Below are 18,840 nucleotides of genomic sequence, written 5' to 3' on the forward strand. Positions count from 1 at the left end.
TGAAAATCTGCGCTCCTGCAACTCCTTCCCATTTCCTGCCCTTTACCGCTCACCTGTTCAAGAGGATCCACCAGCGGTGCTCCTCTCCCACCCTACGCCGGCATCAGCCAACCAGGCAGCTGGGACAGGGAAGCCAGAAGTGGCTTGGGATAGCCATCTCGGGCTGTGCCTCTCTAGGAACAGGGACTCTTTCCCATTAACCCTTAGGGCAACTCCAAAGGAGTCTGAGAGGACCCAAGCCATGCCGAGTTGCAGTACAAGGACAAAAGAGCCACATGCAGCTCTGGAGGCACAGGTTGGAGACCCCTGGTTTAGGGAGTCCAAAGTTATGGACTCCCATAGGAGTGCCTTTATCCCCCATTGTTTCCAATGGGAGCTAATAGGAGATGGGGACTACACCTTTGAGGGTCCATAACTTTGGAACCCCTGAACCAAACTTCACCAAACCTGGGTGGTATCATCAGTAGGGTCTCACGAAGATACTCTGAAATTTTGGTGCTGCTATCTTAATAATTGCACCCCTGACAACAGGCACCCCCTAAATTTCCTCAGATTCTCTTTTTAAATCCACTCCCTTCCTGCCAATGCTTGTTTTCTTTCTTTCTTTTATTCTCTCAATGCCTAATAAAGGTTATTTGTAGTATTATTATTATTATTATACAAAACAGTTATACACAGCAAACAAGATCAATATGCTGGATTTTGTATTACATCACACGTCGGATACTTCCCAAGCATCTAGGACTGTGTGATGTATCGACGAATAATGCGTGCAGAGCCGAGTAGGGTGGCCTTTTGCAGCTGACATATGGTGATTTTGTCAGCGCCAATTGTTTTCAAGTGCCGTTCAAGATCTTTAGGCACTGCACCCAGTTGCTGGAATTATTATTATTATTATTATTATTATTATTATTATTATTATTATTATTATTATTATTATTATTATATCCACCCCCTTCAGCATGGATTTAAAGGGAGAATCTGAGGTCCCCAGTTTTAACATTGAAAGGGATGCTGTTTCAGGGTGGGGGAGAATCCACCCCAAAATAGCATCACTTTCAATGTTGTTTGAACTGGGGACCCCAGATTCTCCCTTTAAGGTGGATTTAAAGGGCTCCCTAGTTTAAACACCATTGAAAATGATGCTGTTTGGGGGTGGATTCCAGCATCACTTGTTTAAACCAGGGAGCCCAGAGTCTCCTTTTAAATCCACCTTAAAGGGAGAATCTGGGGTCCCCAGTTTAAATAACAATGAAAGTGATGCTGTTTCCACCAATTGGGGGGACTGGATACAACACCATAAAATGTTTTCATAGCTGTAATAAAACATTTTAAAAGCATTTTGAAAATGTTTTCCAAAAATTATTTCTGCTGTGTGTCATGGCCCATTGCAGTGTTCAGATTTGTGAGTTAGGGCTTGTTCTAAAATGTGATGGTGACTTTGAAACGATCTGGTGGAAAAAATAATTCCTTGGTCACGGTGGGGGAGGGTGGCCGTCCATGGGGAGGCATCAAACTCAGGTTTTGCCCAGGGCTCCAGTTTGTCTAGGTACGCTTCTGATTGACACAATGGACCCCACACATTTTCAAGAAGCTGCAACATAATCCTACATTAACTTCAGCAGAAAGGAACCTAAAATCCATACACACTGCTACCTTATGTGGCAATGCCAACCAATCACTATCCCACTCTCTCTTGCTTTTTTGCAATTAAAAGTACTGCTTTTGAAATGGACACTCTACCCAGTTGTTCCAGTCCTGTAGGAGCAATCAGTGTACTTTATAGCAGGAAAAGATATATCACTTCCTTCAGAAGAACCCAGAGGGTGGAGGGGGAAGGAGAGGACTCTTAGGCACATGCAAGTTCCAAAAACAAGACTAAATGGGCATCCTCAGGGGCTACCCCTTGCAGTGGTGGTGAACCTATGGCATTCCAGATGCTCATGGACTGCAATTCCCATCAGCCCCTGCCAGCTTGGCCAATTGGCCATGCTGGCAGGGGATGATGGGAATTGTAGTCTATGAACATCTGGAGTGCCATAGGTTCTCCACCACGGTGACCTAGTGCCTCCATAACTTCCAGAAGCTCTGTCAATCCAAACAAATTCTTATTTTTCTCAACTTATCCCTGAAATCAGGCTCCATCCCTGAAGACTGGAAGATGGCCATTGTCACACCAATCTTTAAGAAAGGATCTAGGGGGGACTCGGGAAATTACAGGCCAGTCAGTTTGACATCTGTTCCTGGCAAATTAGTAGAATCTATCATTAAAGATAAAATTATAAAACATGTGGAAAAAGCAAGACCTGCTGAGAAAGAGTCAGCATGGCTTTTGCAGAGGCAAATCCTGTCTTACAAACTTACTAGAGTTCTTTGAGGGTGTAAACAGGCATGTGGATAAGGGGAACCAGTGGACATTGTCTACTTGGATTTCCAAAAGGCTTTTGACAAAGTTCCTCACCAGAGACTATTGAGAAAACTCAGCAATGAAGGAATAAGAGGGGAAGTCCTCCTATGGATTAAAAACTGGTTGAGAAACAGGAAGCAAAGAGTGGGTGTAAATGGGAAATTCTCACAATGGAGAGATGTAAGGAGTGGTGTCCCCCAAGGATCCGTTTTGGAACCAGTGCTCTTTAACCTATTCATAAATGACCTGGAAGTAGGGGTGGGTAGCGTGGTGGCCAAGTTTGCAGATGATACCAAATTATGTAGGGTGGTGAGAACCACAAAGGATTGCGAAGAGCTCCAAGCGGACCTTGATAAATTAGGTGAGTGGGCTCAGAAATGGCAAATGCAGTTCAATGTAGCAAAATGTAAAGTGATGCACATAGGGGCAAAAAATCCAAACTTCACATACACGCTACAGGGGTCAGTGCTATCAGTCACAGACCAGGAAAGGGATTTGGGCGTCTTAGTTGATAGTTCCATGGGAATGTCAACTCAATGCATGGCAGCTGTGAAAAAGGCAAACTCTATGTTGGGGATAATTAGGAAAGGAATTGAGAATAAAACTGCAAAGATTGTCATGCCCTTATATAAAGCCGTGGTGCGACCGCAGTTGGAGTACTGTGTTCAGTTCTGGTCGCCACATCTCAAAAAGGATATAGAAGAGATAGAAAAAGTGCAGAGAAGGGCAACGAGGATGATTGAGGGACTGGAGCACCTTCCTTATGAGGAGAGGCTGCAGCGTTTGGGACTCTTTAGCTTGGAGAGGAGACGTCTGAGGGGAGATATGATTGAAGTCTATAAAATTATGCATGGGGTAGAAAATGTTGACAGAGAGAAATTTTTCTCTTTCTCACAATACTAGAACCAGGGGGCATACATTGAAAATGCTGGGGGGAAGAATTAGGACTAATAAAAGGAAACACTTCTTCACGCAACGTGTGATTGGTGTTTGGAATATGCTACCACAGGAGGTGGTGATGGCCACTAACCTGGATAGCTTTAAAAGGGGCTTGGACAGATTTATGGAGGAGAAGTTTATGGCTACCAATCTTGATCCTCTTTGATCTGAGATTGCAAATGCCTTAACAGTCCAGGTGCTCGGGAGCAACAGCCGCAGAAGGCCATTGCTTTCACATCCTGCATGTGAGCTCCCAAAGGCACCTGGTGGGCCACTGCGAGTAGCAGAGAGCTGGACTAGATGGACTCTGGTCTGATCCAGCTGGCTTGTTCTTATGTTCTTATGTTCTTAACTAGCAGAATGCAGCTGTTAGACCAGTGATAGTGAACCTATGGCACAGGTGCCAGAGGTGGCACTCGGAGCCCTTTCATGTGGCCACACACAAACATCTAGGCTGGCCTGGGCTACTGAGCACGACGTGCGCGCACCGGGGTGAGCAGGGAGGACTCGGCTGGCAGGCCTGATGCCTGTGCTCCAGGTGGCTGCTGCCCAAGGGGGGGGGCACAGAGGAGGAAGAGATGCTAGAGAGGCACAGAGCAGTGCACGCAGGACTTGCTGGAGGCTATTGCAGGTTGGCCCCTGCTCGAGTGGGTGGGGGGAGTGTAGTCGACCCACGCGGTCAGCGTAAGAACGAGACGAGACGCGGAGATAACATCTGGTGGAGATCGCCAGCAGCGGGAGACCGGAGGTCCGTGTTCCTAGCGAATCTCCCGTCTGCCGGTTCCTGGCACCTTTTATTGTTACTCTATCGGGGGCGTGTAGGAGGGAGGACTGGGGGAGTTCCGGGAGAGCGGGAGGTCGGGAGATCATCATGTGATGCATGATCTCATCTGGCTACGTGCGGAGAAGAGCGTACGCGTCTGAGCCTAATCCTCACCTGGGGGCAAGACCATTGTCCCTGCGCCCGGTGATTGAGCCAGACAGTTCACGACCCGTGACTCATGGGGGGATGAGGAGTGGGGGTGCGATGCGACCGGCAAGGCCGCAGGTCCGTTGGCGTCCCAACGTTCTACTACGGCACTGCTGGGTCGGCAGTGCACTACTACATCTCCTCCTTTTTTACTTTTTAGAAAACGGGGGGCCGAAACGCTAAGGGGCGATTTAAAGGGACGCTTGTCTCCTCCGCCGTTTGGTCAAGTTGGCCAAGCTGCTTGTGCAACATTAGAACTTGGTTGCGGGGTAAGGGAAATGCGAGGGGTTTCTTACACACGTTACAGGCAATATTAGACACGCATTGAACGAAACAAGATCCGATAACAAGGCACACAATTAAACCAATGCAGAGCTGTACAATAGCACTCAACCATCCTCCCGGCAGCCAGCTCCAGAGGGCTGACCACCAATGGGGCAAAACATCATACTTCAAATTAGATACAACTTCTTGCAGCTCACGCACTTTCATGTGGATCAACTGGGAATTATCAGAAAGATTAAAACAACACATATTATGTACATTCTCACAACCTTGGTGATGTAACAACAACAAATAATCAATAGCGGCACGATTGTCTAGGGTCGCTTGACGAAGTTCCTGCTGCTCGGAGGCCAGGGCATCCAGAGCGGTGGAGGTAGAGTTGATGGACTTCGCAAGGGCACAGGCCAGCCGGCCAATAGTCTTAGCATTGTAGGAAGCGAGTCCGGGGACTCCCACTAGGGAAGTTGCGAGGGAGACGAACTCCGCTTCGGAGAGGGCGACCGCGTCGCTCCGACAGGAGGGGTCGAAAGGCAGGGCGGAGCGGCGGCGGCGGCGTCCGGGCTCCCGGGGTGGAGCCTGGGGTAGGACAATGGTGAGGCGACTGAGGCAGCAAAGAGTCCGGCAGGGAGTCGGGCGGGAATGTAGTTAAACGTCCTCTCCCCGCAGGTCCAGAACCAGCCCCTGGGGAGCAGGATGTTTCCGAACACGGGGGGAATGTCCTCCATGTGTGTGCAGTTCCAACTGGCCGAGCCGACGAATGGGCCCGGGTCGGTTCCCCGTTCGGCTGCGCCGGTGATGCGGGCGCAGGTGTTGGACTCGTGGTTAGCGACCGTCTTGGTGACAAGGGAAAGAGCGCCAGCCGGGAGGGTTTGGACGACGGGTCCCCAGTCGGCGCTCATAGAATATCTGATGGATGAGGCATTCATGAAGGGGCTCAGCCCAGACTCCGCTAGGAAGTCTCCGGGTGCTTTGCAGACGGGGAGCAGGCAGGAGCTCAGCAGGCTCCCGACTCCTAGGTACTGGCCCAGGCAGAAAGATGAGACGTTGGCAGCGGCAGCAAACTGCTCCCAGATGTTGGTCTGGTGAAAGCTTGCCAGGGGGTGGCCGATCGCCATCGGCAGGAGGCAGCAGAGCAGGCAAAGGATGGTGGTCGCTGAGTTGGTGGTGATGATCGCAAAAAGAGCGGCACAGAGGTTCTCGGGTGTCTCGGGGTGGTCTTGCTGGCGCAGCAGCGCTAGGGCCTGGCTGGTGGTCGCCTTGACGTCTCCCCAGGTCATTCGGGTCTTTGGGCGTTGGCGACGGCGTTCCTGCTGGGATCGCTGGGCGGGATCCTCTAGAGAGATGCGTTCCATCTCCGGGATGGGGTTGGTTTCCTCCTGGCGCCATTCCATGGGTTGGCCGGTCATGGCGAATCGGAGTCCACGGGAACCTGTAGGAAGAGGGACTGAAACACACACCCCTTTCCCAGGTTACGGGGGGGGCCGGGTCCCGCCAGGCTCAGTTCTAGAGCGGATGGCGGGAGATTGGGATCGAGTTAGTGTTTAGATTTAATATGGGAAGGAAGAAGGCTTGTTTTGCAGCCTGTGAAGGTTGCTTTTAATGCAACCCTCCTGGGGGCCGCCTACACTCCTCTTTCTTTAGTTGTTTGACAGGGAGGGCAGGAGGTAGGCGACCCTGGCGGGAATTGGCTTCAGAGCATCATCAGGGTGCGTCAAGGCGAGGGTCCGAGCCTTGAGGGGGGAGGGAACAGGCGAGTCCTGGGGGGATTGTGGGTATGCATGCTTAATCAGCAACACAAAGGGGGCTTTGGAAGCACCTTTTGGGGGGATGGGTGCATCCGGGGAATGAAGCAATCAGGCAATTGGAGGCAAATTTCTCGCACACACAAAGGAAAAAGGAAGGGGGGGTTTCTTTGCAAGGGGGTTGCACTTACCGTGACCTTGGTGGCTAATGCAGGAAGCTGGATGGTGCTAAATTTTGTGATCGAATTATCTCGGGGAACTGCCGCCCGCCGAGACCGCTCCTTAAGGGGCGGCCTCGGCCAAGGGCCGGAATAAGTCAGAAAACCGGAGAGCAACATTGTTGGGGTGCCCAAACCGGTTTATGGGTGAATTTGGTGCGGCAGCATCCCCCTAGTTTAGGGCCTGTCCTGACAGTGCTACGGTATCAGGACGGGCCCAGATTTTAATCCAGGGAGGGCCAGTCAGCCAATTGGCCCTCCCGCCTCTACTGGTCGAAAAACAGAAGGAGAAGAGGAGGGGAGAGGGAAACAGTTTTCCTGTGGAAATTAGGAGGCAACTTCGGAAGGCACGATTGGAATCAATGATCCGTGACGGCTTTACCCATCCCAGACCAGAGTCGTTTTAACCTGACTCATGAGGTCTCTTCCCCAGAGATTGACATGGATGTCTAGAACGATGGGGCGGACTGTGAGCTGCCGCTCGAGTCCTGGGCTGTTGACCGTGAGCGGGCGGATGCTCCGTCTCGCGGTTTGTCTCCCCCCCACCCCCCAGATGTGCGGGCAAGCCTCGGTCGGCCACTGGTCGGGCCACTCGGCTGCTCTGATGACGGTAACATCAGCGCCGGTGTCCACCAGGCCCTTGAACTTACATCCTTCTATGGCGAGCTCCAGATATGGACGGGAGCTCCCGATAGGTGTCTCCACCGCTGCGACGGTGGTGTAGGCTGCGCCATGTTGGCTGCTGGGGCTCGTAGCCTTTATTGGGTCGGCAGCGGGCAGCGCATGGGGCAAGAGAATCAGCTGAGCGCAGCTGGCTCCGGCGGGCAGCTCCTGTGGGATGTTTGTCCAGACCTGGAGGTGGATGGGTCCTTGGTGCGTGGAGTCGATTACTCCGGGGACGATGAACAGTCCCTGCTCAGCGGCAGAGGCCTTTGGCAGCACTAGCCCAATTGTCCCGGTAGGGATGGGCTCGTCATACTGGGTTGGGGCGACAAGAACCTCGTGGGGGAACTTAAAGGAGATGGGCTGGGTGCATGCGAGCGAGATGCCACGAGAGGGGGGTGGTTTTGGCAGGGGCCTTGGCGTTTGGGTCTGCTCTAGTACTCTCCTCCTTGGTCCTGGGCTGGGGAGACGCCCGGGCGGGAGTTTCCCGACGGGCAGTCGTTTCTCCAATGGAAGCCCTTCTGGCAACGTGGGCACCGGGTTTTAGGTGGCCTTCTCCTCCTGGGGGAGGACCCTCCTCCATCGGGGTTGTAGACCCCCCCACCGGGCTGCCTACACTCCCTTCGGAAGTGTCCGGGTCTGCCGCAGTTAAAGCAGTCATCCTGAGACTGTCTCCCGCCGGTGGAGAGTGCTGCGGCGAGGAGGCTAGCTTGGTGGGCGGAGGACCCAATGTCCTGGCAAGCCTTAAGCATGTCGGCCAGTTCAGGATTTTTGCCTAGGCCCGTGATTGCCCTGCGGCACTCCATGGAAGCGTTCTCCTTTGCGAGGCGCATGAGGAGCTCGTTTTGGGCCTCCTCGCTATCTACCTGCCTCTTGAGCGCTTCCTGGAGCCTGTTCACAAATTCAGCATAGGGCTCTTGGGGTTTTTGCCGGATGGAGGAGAAACTCTGGGTTGGCTGGCCGGCATTGGGGACTTTGATAAATGCCTTATAGGCGCACTCAGAGGCGACCGTAAGGGTGGCCTCAGGCAGGACAATCTGATCGTTGGGATTGGCAAAAGCATCGAAACCGTAAAGCTGAGCGGCGGTGTAGGCGCCGCCAGAGGTGGCTGCTCTGTTGAAGCACTGCTGGCGGAACTCACTTTCCCAGACCACAAATTGTGCAGGGCTCAGGAGCATGCGAAAGGTGGTTTTCCAGTCATCTGGAACCATTAGGTGGTTCCTTGCGATGGCTTCCAGCATGCCTCTCACGTAGGGGCTAGTGACTCCTACGTCCCGCATTGCTTTGCGGAGCTCGGTAAGGATATTATAGCTCAGGGGGCGGTACTCGACAACCCGCCGAACTATGCCATCCTCCTCAGTATCTGTGAAGTGGATGGGGCACAATGCAAGAATATCGGCATCGTCTTCCGTCAGGGTTTCCTTCTTCTGCAGATCGTGGCTAATACGTTCTGCGAGAGTTTTGAAACCCGCGCCATTACGTGGCGCTGACGGAGGTGCAGTGGCTTCGGAAAAGGAAGGCGGAGCAAGGGGAGGGGGCGGCTGAGCCGCGGGAGAGTTTGAAATGGGTGAAGGAGCGAGGGGGGCAGAAGGAGGACAGGCGTCCAATTTAGTGGATAGAGAAAATTCCGGGGTCGAAATTGAAGGTGAAAGATCGAAAGGAGGGCGGCCTACAGCAAGGGAGCCGTAGGTCTGCAGGCTGATGGCGACAAAACATTGTCTCCACGTCAGTAGCAGCGACATCGGCGCGCGAGGCTCTGTGCGAAGAGTGCGCCCGATGTTTTCCCAGTCCTTAAGATTCAATGTCCCCCCCTCTGGGTACCATGGACACTGAGCTTCAATCTCCTCAACCAATTTGCGCAGCTCCCTTCTCTTTACGGGGACCCTGCCGCATTTCGTTAATGCTTTCAGTTCGTCAACGTGCTTGTCATAAGCCCTGCTTTTGCAAGCTCCCATACTCACCGGTGTTCCGTCGGACGAGAGAGTGTCCTAGGATGCGTGTCTCTGGATGCGCCGATCCAGAGGACAGGCGATACCGAAACGGTGGTCCCTGGATGCGCCGATCCAGCGGACTTCGGTATCGCGGCCCTTCCCCAGGCGACGGTGAGCAGGGTGGAGGTTCGAGGATTCCCGGGTTTCGGCACCAGCTTGTAGTCGACCCACGCGGTCAGCGTAAGAACGAGACGAGACGCGGAGATAACATCTGGTGGAGATCGCCAGCAGCGGGAGACCGGAGGTCCGTGTTCCTAGCGAATCTCCCGTCTGCCGGTTCCTGGCACCTTTTATTGTTACTCTATCGGGGGCGTGTAGGAGGGAGGACTGGGGGGAGTTCCGGGAGAGCGGGAGGTCGGGAGATCATCATGTGATGCATGATCTCATCTGGCTACGTGCGGAGAAGAGCGTACGCGTCTGAGCCTAATCCTCACCTGGGGGCAAGACCATTGTCCCTGCGCCCGGTGATTGAGCCAGACAGTTCACGACCCGTGACTCATGGGGGGATGAGGAGTGGGGGTGCGATGCGACCGGCAAGGCCGCAGGTCCGTTGGCGTCCCAACGTTCTACTACGGCACTGCTGGGTCGGCAGTGCACTACTACAGGGAGGAAGAGGGAGCCAACCGGTTTTTTCTAAACTAAAACCTCAGCATTCAGGTTAAATTGCTGGGTTGGCACTTTGCGATAAATAAATGGGATTTGGTTTGCAATTTGGGCACTCAGTCTCAAAAAGGTTCGCCATCACTGTGTTAGACCATCAGATTAGAATCTGAGGAGCCAGATTAAACTCCCCACCCTGCTATGTCAGCTAGCTGGGTGACCCTGAACACACATTAGACCTGGGAGCAGGTGCAGTCCCAATATGGGGCTGCACCTGAAGACTGAAATTGAATAGAGAAGGTTAACCAGTTTGAGTCATGATATCATTATTGAATGCAATCAGCTAACCGTGGGTAATTCACCCAAGCAGGTTTTAACATGTGTTACATGGTTGAACCCAAGCTCCAAGGAGCTACTTGTTCATGTTTCTTAGCCTGGTTTTGATGGAACACATCATGTACATGAGAATTTTTAATGAATTTCTTGAATGTAAGTAAATTAGACTACTGACTTCTAGAATTCATGAATTGACATTTTCATATGGCAAGCTGCATTTATTATATCCCTTCATATTTACTATATATCTATGAATATTTCTGTGTTCAATATTGTATTAAGGCATTGTTACTATGTTTTACAGTAGCCAATATGTTATTTTCTTTAGGTTGAATATAGAATGATAGCGTTCCCAAACCAACATAGGCAAGATAGAAAATTTAAACTGCCATAAAAATGGGGAGCTCATCTTGACCCTTTTATGATCATCAAGTCAGGCGTACTCGAACTTATATGTATTTGGTCTACGTCAGACTGATGCCTCTGTTTTTGCACTGTAGACACGTGGATTAAATGCCTTTAGCAGTTACGCACTGACCAAGTTGAAACATTTTTCTTGTAGCCTGGGTATAGTTTTGTTTTGGTTTATATTTTGTTGTCTTTCCAGTCACTATATCTTTGTTGTTTGTTTTGCTTATCTTACTGATCAAGGATATAGAGTGAACGTTGATTATGTTGTTGGAATCCGCATCAAGGATGTGCTGCAGTTTAAAGAACCAATAATGAGTGACCTGAACAAGGAAACCGCTTACCGTCGGGAAGTCCTCCAGCACCTGCCTATCCTTCTCCTTGCTCTCCATAAATTTCCAGTCTGGCTGGTACAGGTAGGAGTGGAAGTTCTGTAACATGGGGACCTTCATTTCTAGGCTGATGGTCATGTCATCCTCCACCGTGTCCAGAGCTCGGAGAACCAAGTAAAAGATGCACACCGCATTGCTGTGTGGAACAAAAGAGGGAGTTTAATTACTTGAATGCCTATCTGGGAAGAACATCTGGGTGTGCGTTTTGAAGACTGCCACATTTCCCAACTGAACCTTCTGAACCATTTGGTCATTAGCATACCTACAGGGCCACAAGGGCACTCATTGACATTGACATGAACTTTTCAAGGCCTAAATCGCAAAAGTCCAGGATACCTCAAGGAATTTCTTCTCCTATCCTGAGGGGATCAGATGAGGTCTGACTCAGATGTTTGTACCTATTGCTATTTTATCCTGATCTTCCTTCTAGGAGCTCAGCATAGCATACACAGGCCCTCCCTTCTTCCATTCTTCCTTCATAACAACCCTGTAAGGTAGGCTACACTGAAAGAGTAAAAGGCCCAAGGTCACACAGGCAGCTTCATGGCAAAATTGAAATTTGCAAACATGAATGCAGTGTCCAAATTTATATAACAGCTGAATCACATCACGTTCAAGGTTGTAGGAAATTAAGTTCACCTCACAATATATCATAAATGCTTAACCTTTAACTATGGCAAGTGCGCATGGACAAAAGCTTATTCTATGGCAAGTATCTCTGCACAATTCATCATCTTAAAGAGACAGAATGTATTCATGGGTACAACACTCCAAATTCATACAATCCTCGATATATGTCCAATATATTGTGTGCCACTGGTCATAAAACAATAGATGTGAGAATTTCTTAGTTATAATCCATCCAAAACGGTAAGTGTAGTTCAGTAATCCATTGATAAGAAATAGGTAAAGTCAGTATAAACGCTTCGTGCGCAAGTAGCGTTTTTCGTCCTCTTCATCAGTACCACAACTTAATGTGTGAATTAGTTATTCAGGCATCCTATGGGTAATCTGTCAACTAAATCACACATTTATACAATAGTATTACATAATATACAGTCAAAGATGGAGGATTTCTCCTCAACCAGAAAACCAAAGTTATGGACTCCCAAAGGAGGTGCCCCCATCCCCCATTGTTTCCAATGGGAGCTAATAGGAGATGAGGGCTACACCTTTAAGGGTCCATAACTTTGGACCCCTGAACCAAACTTCACCAAACCTGGGTGGTATCATCAGGAGAGTCTCCTAAAGATACCCTGACATGTTAGTGCTGCTAGACTAAAAACTGTGCCCCCTGCAGGCCAAAAACTGGGAAAAAACCACAAAAAATACAAAGGAACATGGGGGGCGCACAAAACTCGAATTTTTGTACCGGGATTCATTTTCCCTAGCTACGCCTCTGACACATAATCATTAAACATCTTTAGCATGACCTCTTTATTGGCTCTCTTTGACTTTCAGTGGATGACTTTTCTTCCTCTGGTTCAGCCTGCTCTGTCACCCCTTCTAACTGGACAACTTCCAGATCTGCTTTGGGTACAACAGATGCTTCACTGACCAATTCTGAGAAGGTGATTTCCTTAGTCTCCAGATTGGGCCTTGGTACTGCACAGCCCTGGACAGAGACCTTCAGGATACTGCTTTCATCCACATAACCAGTTTGATCTTTCAATATGCAGGACCCCTTTGAGAATGGGTTGTAGCCAACTAGCACCCCAAGATTCACTCTGGGGGTCTAGCTTGCCTCTTTTCTCCTTGGGAACATATGCAAAAACTTTAGAACCAAAAGCTTTCAAATGCTTCCGTCCCGGAAGTCTCCCATTCCATATTTCATAAGGACATTTTCCTATAGCACTGGATAAATTGCAATTGTACAAATATGTGGCAGTGTTTACTCCTCCTCCTCTGCTTGCATTAATAAACAATGTGCAGTCTCAAAAATGAGTTGCGGGGAAGCGCCCGACGGCCGTGGGCTGGGGAGCAAGTCCGGGGAGGGGGAGGGGGCTACCCCCGCTCCCGGACACAATCTCACTCCCAATCCATTATGGGAGGGGTGTATCTGACAGACCTTGCATTTATAATTCCTTCACCTTCCAAATACTCCTGAAAATCACTACTTGAAAATTCGCTGCCATTGTTCTGGATAGTAGCCAAATAGCCCTTAAGTCTCTGTGGCACTAAGGGGTCTCTGGGGTCAGATGGTGTTTAGAATGCCTGGGAGCCGTCCCTTTTCCTTTCAAACAAACGTCACACTTTTGCTCACTCAAATCACGATTAATCATTTGCATGCCAGAACTCTTCATATGCTGCCTAATTGCATCAAAATTCTTATGAACCGATCTGATATGCCATGCATACACACAATTTTTGCGGGGGGCAGTCCCCCCTTTTACTTGTAGCAGCTTATCATCATAGGTTTCAAAATGTCTTAAGTAGAAATATAAATCTTGTTTTTTCTGCATTAAATTTCATATTCAGTTCATTATGTCGAATTTCACATTCATCTTCTTGCAACACAATCTTATATCCAGATTTCAACATTTCGGAAACCGCAATTAAATTGTCCAAGGCGGTTGGAACGAACAGCACATCTTTTAGCTTAAATGGAACAAGTTCCCCTTTTACATTCATGATTTGTATTTCCACATCTCCACAGCCTAGTGGTCTGAAAGGAACTCCACTGGCCTGAATCAAAGTTTCATTACAAGGTTTTAATTCTGAATTGTCTGCATTGGCTATATGACAAGTGGCACCGCTATCAAGGAGGAATAAATTATCTTTTGTTTCAAGCTCAGAATTGGTTACCATAAAAGCTTTTCCAGACCTCTCATATCCTTTTTCTCTCCTCCTGGCAGGAGGAGGAGGGGATATTTCACCTTGTCTCTCTGGCCGTTTCTTTGGCCTGCCATGATTTGCATCCTTTTTTTTTTTTTTAAAGCTTTATTGAAAATTATTTTAAAAGTACAAATTGTACATACGTATTTTGTTTCATACATTCTGTTTCAAATAATTAAGGTTATTGTTTCCCTTATTTGGGAATTTTGTACATTTAATTACTTAAACCAAAAGACTTCTCTTCTGACTAAACATTCCATATTGAAATCAAATATGTGGAAATATTACATTGTGAGTCTGCATTCATTAGATCTTTCATAACAAATTAAACCTTTGTCCTTTAAATTTTCGTTGTTCAAATACTTATCTAACTTTACTTTGTAAATATTTTCTTTAACATCTGTGCATACTACAGATGTATGCGCTCTTTTCCATACTAGTTCCCAATCTTCCAAATCGATATTCCTGCCAACATCTTTTGACCATTGTAACATTGATGTTCTAACTATTTCATCTTCTGTTTCCAAATCTAATAAATATATATAAATTCTACTTATTAATTTTTTCCTTCCTATATTCATAATTTCATCTAATTTCGAAGGTTTTTTTGAGAAACCCCACAGTTTATTGTCACTTTTAAAATAATCCGTAAGTTGCATATACGTATACCAGTCACATGTTTTATCAGCAATTGTTATATTTTCTTTATCTTTTAAAGTTAATTTCTCTGTCTCAAAAATTGGCTCTTTGTTTCACTCTGCTCCCTCAGTCTGCATCTGCTTGCATAATGGCCTGACTTTTTACAGCACCGGTGTCAAACTATGCTGGCAGGGGATGATGGAAACTGTTGTCCATAACATCTGGAGGGCCGTGAGTTTGACACCTATGTTTTATAGTGAAAACATCTCTTTTCTTGCTGGAAAGATGCACCTTTCACCATTAAAGCAGAGAACTCTTCGCTTACGTGAGTTTCTCTGTGTTCAAACTTAACATTTCGCAGGTAACTGATTGCATAATTAATATCCAGCCTCTCCCTTACCTCTAGCACTATTTTATTTTCAAAGTGGGGGGGAGGCTCACAAACAAAAGAAGTCAAGAACTTGCCATCTCTCATTTCAAAATTGGCACTCCTTATTTGAAACATAATATCTTGCAGTGTTACTTAATGGTCATCAAGGCCGGCCTGCTTGGACATCTTTGTTGTGCACAAGCATTTCCTAAGAGATCGGACGTATTGGGGTGGCTGCATAGAGCATCTGTCCTGAACTGCTTTCCACAGGCAGTGAGCTGTCTGGCAGCTTAGAGTAAGTGCAACTTAACTGTCTGGTTTCCTCCCCTTCTTCCTCTGGGGGCTCTTTATTCAAAACATAATCAATATGCTGAACACTCAGGGTCTGCAACATGCAACTTCTCCACAGAAGAAAATTATTTTTCTCCAGCTTACGTAGTGGAAGTGATAGCGGAGCCAGAAGTGAAATTCCTCCATTTCTGGACTGTGTTCGAATTAAGGTTTATAAACTGTCCTGTTCTCTGTGCTAGCTAGCTAGAAATTGCCTGTATTAGATAGTGAAATAAGATTTGTAAGTTTCTTTGTATTTGTGACTGTATGGAACCTCCTTAGCCCAAGGCAGCGAGCCATCTCCGCTCCACCTGGGCACATCCTATTCACGTGTAAAGGTTCCTGATGCACGCGGACAAAGGGAAACCTCAGCCGAAGCGCCTTGCCCTGCCTAATCTCGTCATCAGGCAGATAAGGGGACTCACGTCATGACTATCTGCTTCCTGACCCCGGACACCTGGGCTTTGTGTTTCACCCCCTCAGTGGATACGTCATCGCCTCGCCTTGCTCTGGCGCGAAACTCGAGAAGGGGATGCCTATCGGACACTGATTGGTTCCTGCCTGTTGCGAATGAATGATTGGTTGTTTTGAATTTTGTTAATGAATGGTGGTGGGCTGTCTTTGGTTCTCCCGGGCCCCCGACGGGAGAAAGTGTACTTAAGGGGTTGTAAGGCTGCTAGGCAGCGCAGAGTTTGTGCGGAAGGGAGGTGCTGACACTTAGGTCAGCATCTCAATAAATCACTTTTATTTATCCAAGCCTTGTCGGGTCTTGCTTGGGTTCCTGGGCGCTGCTGAGAGCGGGATACCTCTGGAACGGAAAGTGTTATCCTGAGCAGCGCGGTAACAGAAGCAAACTGGGGCTGGATTTTGACTTGCGTGTCCCCTGTCCCTAGGGTGGCCTGTTGATCTGTCCGTGGAAGAAGAAACGGACCCGGCATTTGAAGCTCTGATTTTTGTTATTCTTTCCCATCCAATCAGCACTTCGTAAAATCCTCATTGTGACTCAGAGAAAGAAAAAAACCTGTCTCCCTTTTAAAACTCAGAGCAACTGATTGCTAAAAGGAGGTGGTCTCTCCACAGCTAATAAGCAATACTGGGCCCGAAACCTTTCTTGGACGGTTTAACTAAATATATTTAGCAGAGTATCAGAAAAGAGACCAATAGGCAGTTGCTGGTTTTATATAAATGTTTACTATCTATGTATTGTCGAAGGCTTTCACAGCCGGAATCACTTGGGTGCTGTGTGGTTTCCGGGCTGTATGGCCGTGTTCTAGCAGCATTCTCTCCTGACGTTTCGCCTGCATCTGTGGCTGGCATCTTCAGAGGAACTGATGTTGGGAAAGCAAGTGGAGTATATATATCTGTTGGAGTGTCCAGGGTGGGTGGAGAAACCTATCTGTGAGTAACAAAGAAGGCAGCCAGGTCAATAGTTGAGGGCATCTGAATAGAAGTATGAGTAACAATGAAGACTATAGCATGGGTGTAACACTGGAGATAGCAAGGTCACTGGTGGGAGCATCTGAATAGAAGTATCCTGGCCTTTGTTTCTTTTGTCTATGGTCATCCTGTGTTTGTGTGGAGCTGGTTAGACACTGTCTTGACTCTAGTATTTTTCAACACTGGCAGCCAAGTTCTGTTCATTTTCATAGTTTCTTCCTTCCTGTTAAAATTGTCCATGTGCTTATGGATTTCAATTGCTTCTCTGTGTAGTCTGACGTAGTGGCTTTCAGAGTGGTCCAGAATTTCTGTTTTTTCAAATAATATTCTATGTCCAGGTTGGTTTATCATGTGTTCTGCTATTGCTGATTTTTCTGGCTGAAATAGTCTGCAGTGCCTTTTGTGTTCTTTGATTCATGTCTGAGCGCTGTGTTTGGTGGTTCCTATGTAGACTTGTCCACAGCTGCATGGTATGCGATAGACTCCTGCAGTAGCTAAAGGATCCCTCTTATCCTTTGCTGAACGTAGCATCTGTTGAATTTTCTTAGTGGGTCTGTAGATTGTTTGTAGGTTGTGCTTCTTCATCAGTTTTCCTATGCGATCAGTGGTTCCCTTGATGTATGGTAAGAACACTTTCCCTCTAGATGGCTCTTTATCTTTGTTCATGTGGCTTGTTCTTGGTCTTGCAGCCCTTCTGATTTCTGTTTTAGAGTAACCATTAGCCTGTAGAGCCCTGTTTAGGTGATTCAATTCATCTTGTAGGAGGTGAGGTTCACAGATTCTGTTTGCGCGATGTACCAAAGTTTTTATGGTGCTCCTTTTTTGCCCTGGATGGTGATTGGAGTTTTTGTGTAGATATCTGTCTGTGTGCGTAGGTTTTCTGTATACTGTGTGTCCCAATTGCTGGTTTGGTTTGCGGATGACTAAAACATCTAAAAATGGCAGTTTTCCTTCATTTTCTTTCTCCATAGTAAATTGGATGTTTGGGTGGATCTTGTTGATATGGTCCAGGAACTTGTTTAGTTCTTCTTCTCCGTGGCTCCAAATGGTGAATGTGTCATCCACATAACAGAACCATATGGTGGGCTTTTTTTGCTGTTTTCAGGGCTTGTTTCTCAAAATGTTCCATATAAAAATTAGCTATTACAGGGCTAAGAGGGCTACCCATGGCTACCCCATCTTTCTGTTCATAGTATTCATTATCCCACTGGAAGTAGCTAGTAGTGAGACAATGTTGAAACAGGGCTGTGATGTCTTTTGGGAATTTCTGGTTAATGAGTGTCATGGTGTCTGCTATGGGGACCTTGGTGAATAGGGACACCACATCAAAACTGATCAGTTTGTCATTGGGGTTGAGTTTGAGTTTGCTGATTTTTTCAATGAAGTGAGTTGAGTCCTTAATGTAATGTGTAGTAAGTCCAATATGGATTTGCAGTTGTGTGGCCAGAAACTTTGCCAAATCATATGTAGGAGATCCAATTGCACTCACAATAGGTCTGAGTGGAGTGGAGTCCTTGTGGATTTTTGGGAGTCCATAGAGTCTAGGAGGGTGAGCTTCAGATTTGCAGAGACGTTTGCGAATGATTGGATCAATTGAGGAGTTTTTAATCAAGGTGCTGGTTTTCCTGGTGATTTTGTTGGTTGGGTCCTGTTTTAACTTTTTGTATGTTGTGGGGTCCAAAAGTTGTCTGATTTTTTTTTTTTTGTATTGGTCTGTTTCCATGATAACCGTGGCATTACCTTTATCTGCTGGTAGAATGATGATTTCTGGATCAGAATTGAGATCTTTGATGGCTTTTCTTTCTTTCCTTGTTATGTTACTGGAGGGAAGTTTTGCCTTTCTCAGAATCCTTGCTGTTTCCCCTCTTACTTCCTCCGCTTCTTCCTCAGGGAGATGATAAATCGCTGATTCCACATTAGCGATGATGTTTTCTACTGGAATTCTGGTGGTGGTAACAGCAAAGTTGCCTCATTTTGCTAAGATGGATACTTCAGCTTCAGAGAGTTGCCTCTCAGGTATCCATCCATCCATGAAGTATCCATCTTAGCAAAAGGAGGCAACTTTGCTGTTACCACCACCAGAATTCCAGTAGAAAAGCTGCTTGCACTGTTTGGAAAAAATCACACACGTGTGCTTCTGCATATGAGTAAATTAGAAGAGGGCCAACTTGCAAGAAGACTTCCCCCATGCTTGAAAACTGCAACACAAGAGGCAAAATTGCCAAGGCAGTCTTTTACGTGACAACATGCAACATGTGGGTGTGGAAAACCAAGAGAC

Source organism: Sphaerodactylus townsendi, linkage group LG01 (genome assembly GCF_021028975.2).
Source record: "Sphaerodactylus townsendi isolate TG3544 linkage group LG01, MPM_Stown_v2.3, whole genome shotgun sequence".
Classification (NCBI taxonomy): Eukaryota; Metazoa; Chordata; class Lepidosauria; order Squamata; family Sphaerodactylidae; genus Sphaerodactylus; species Sphaerodactylus townsendi.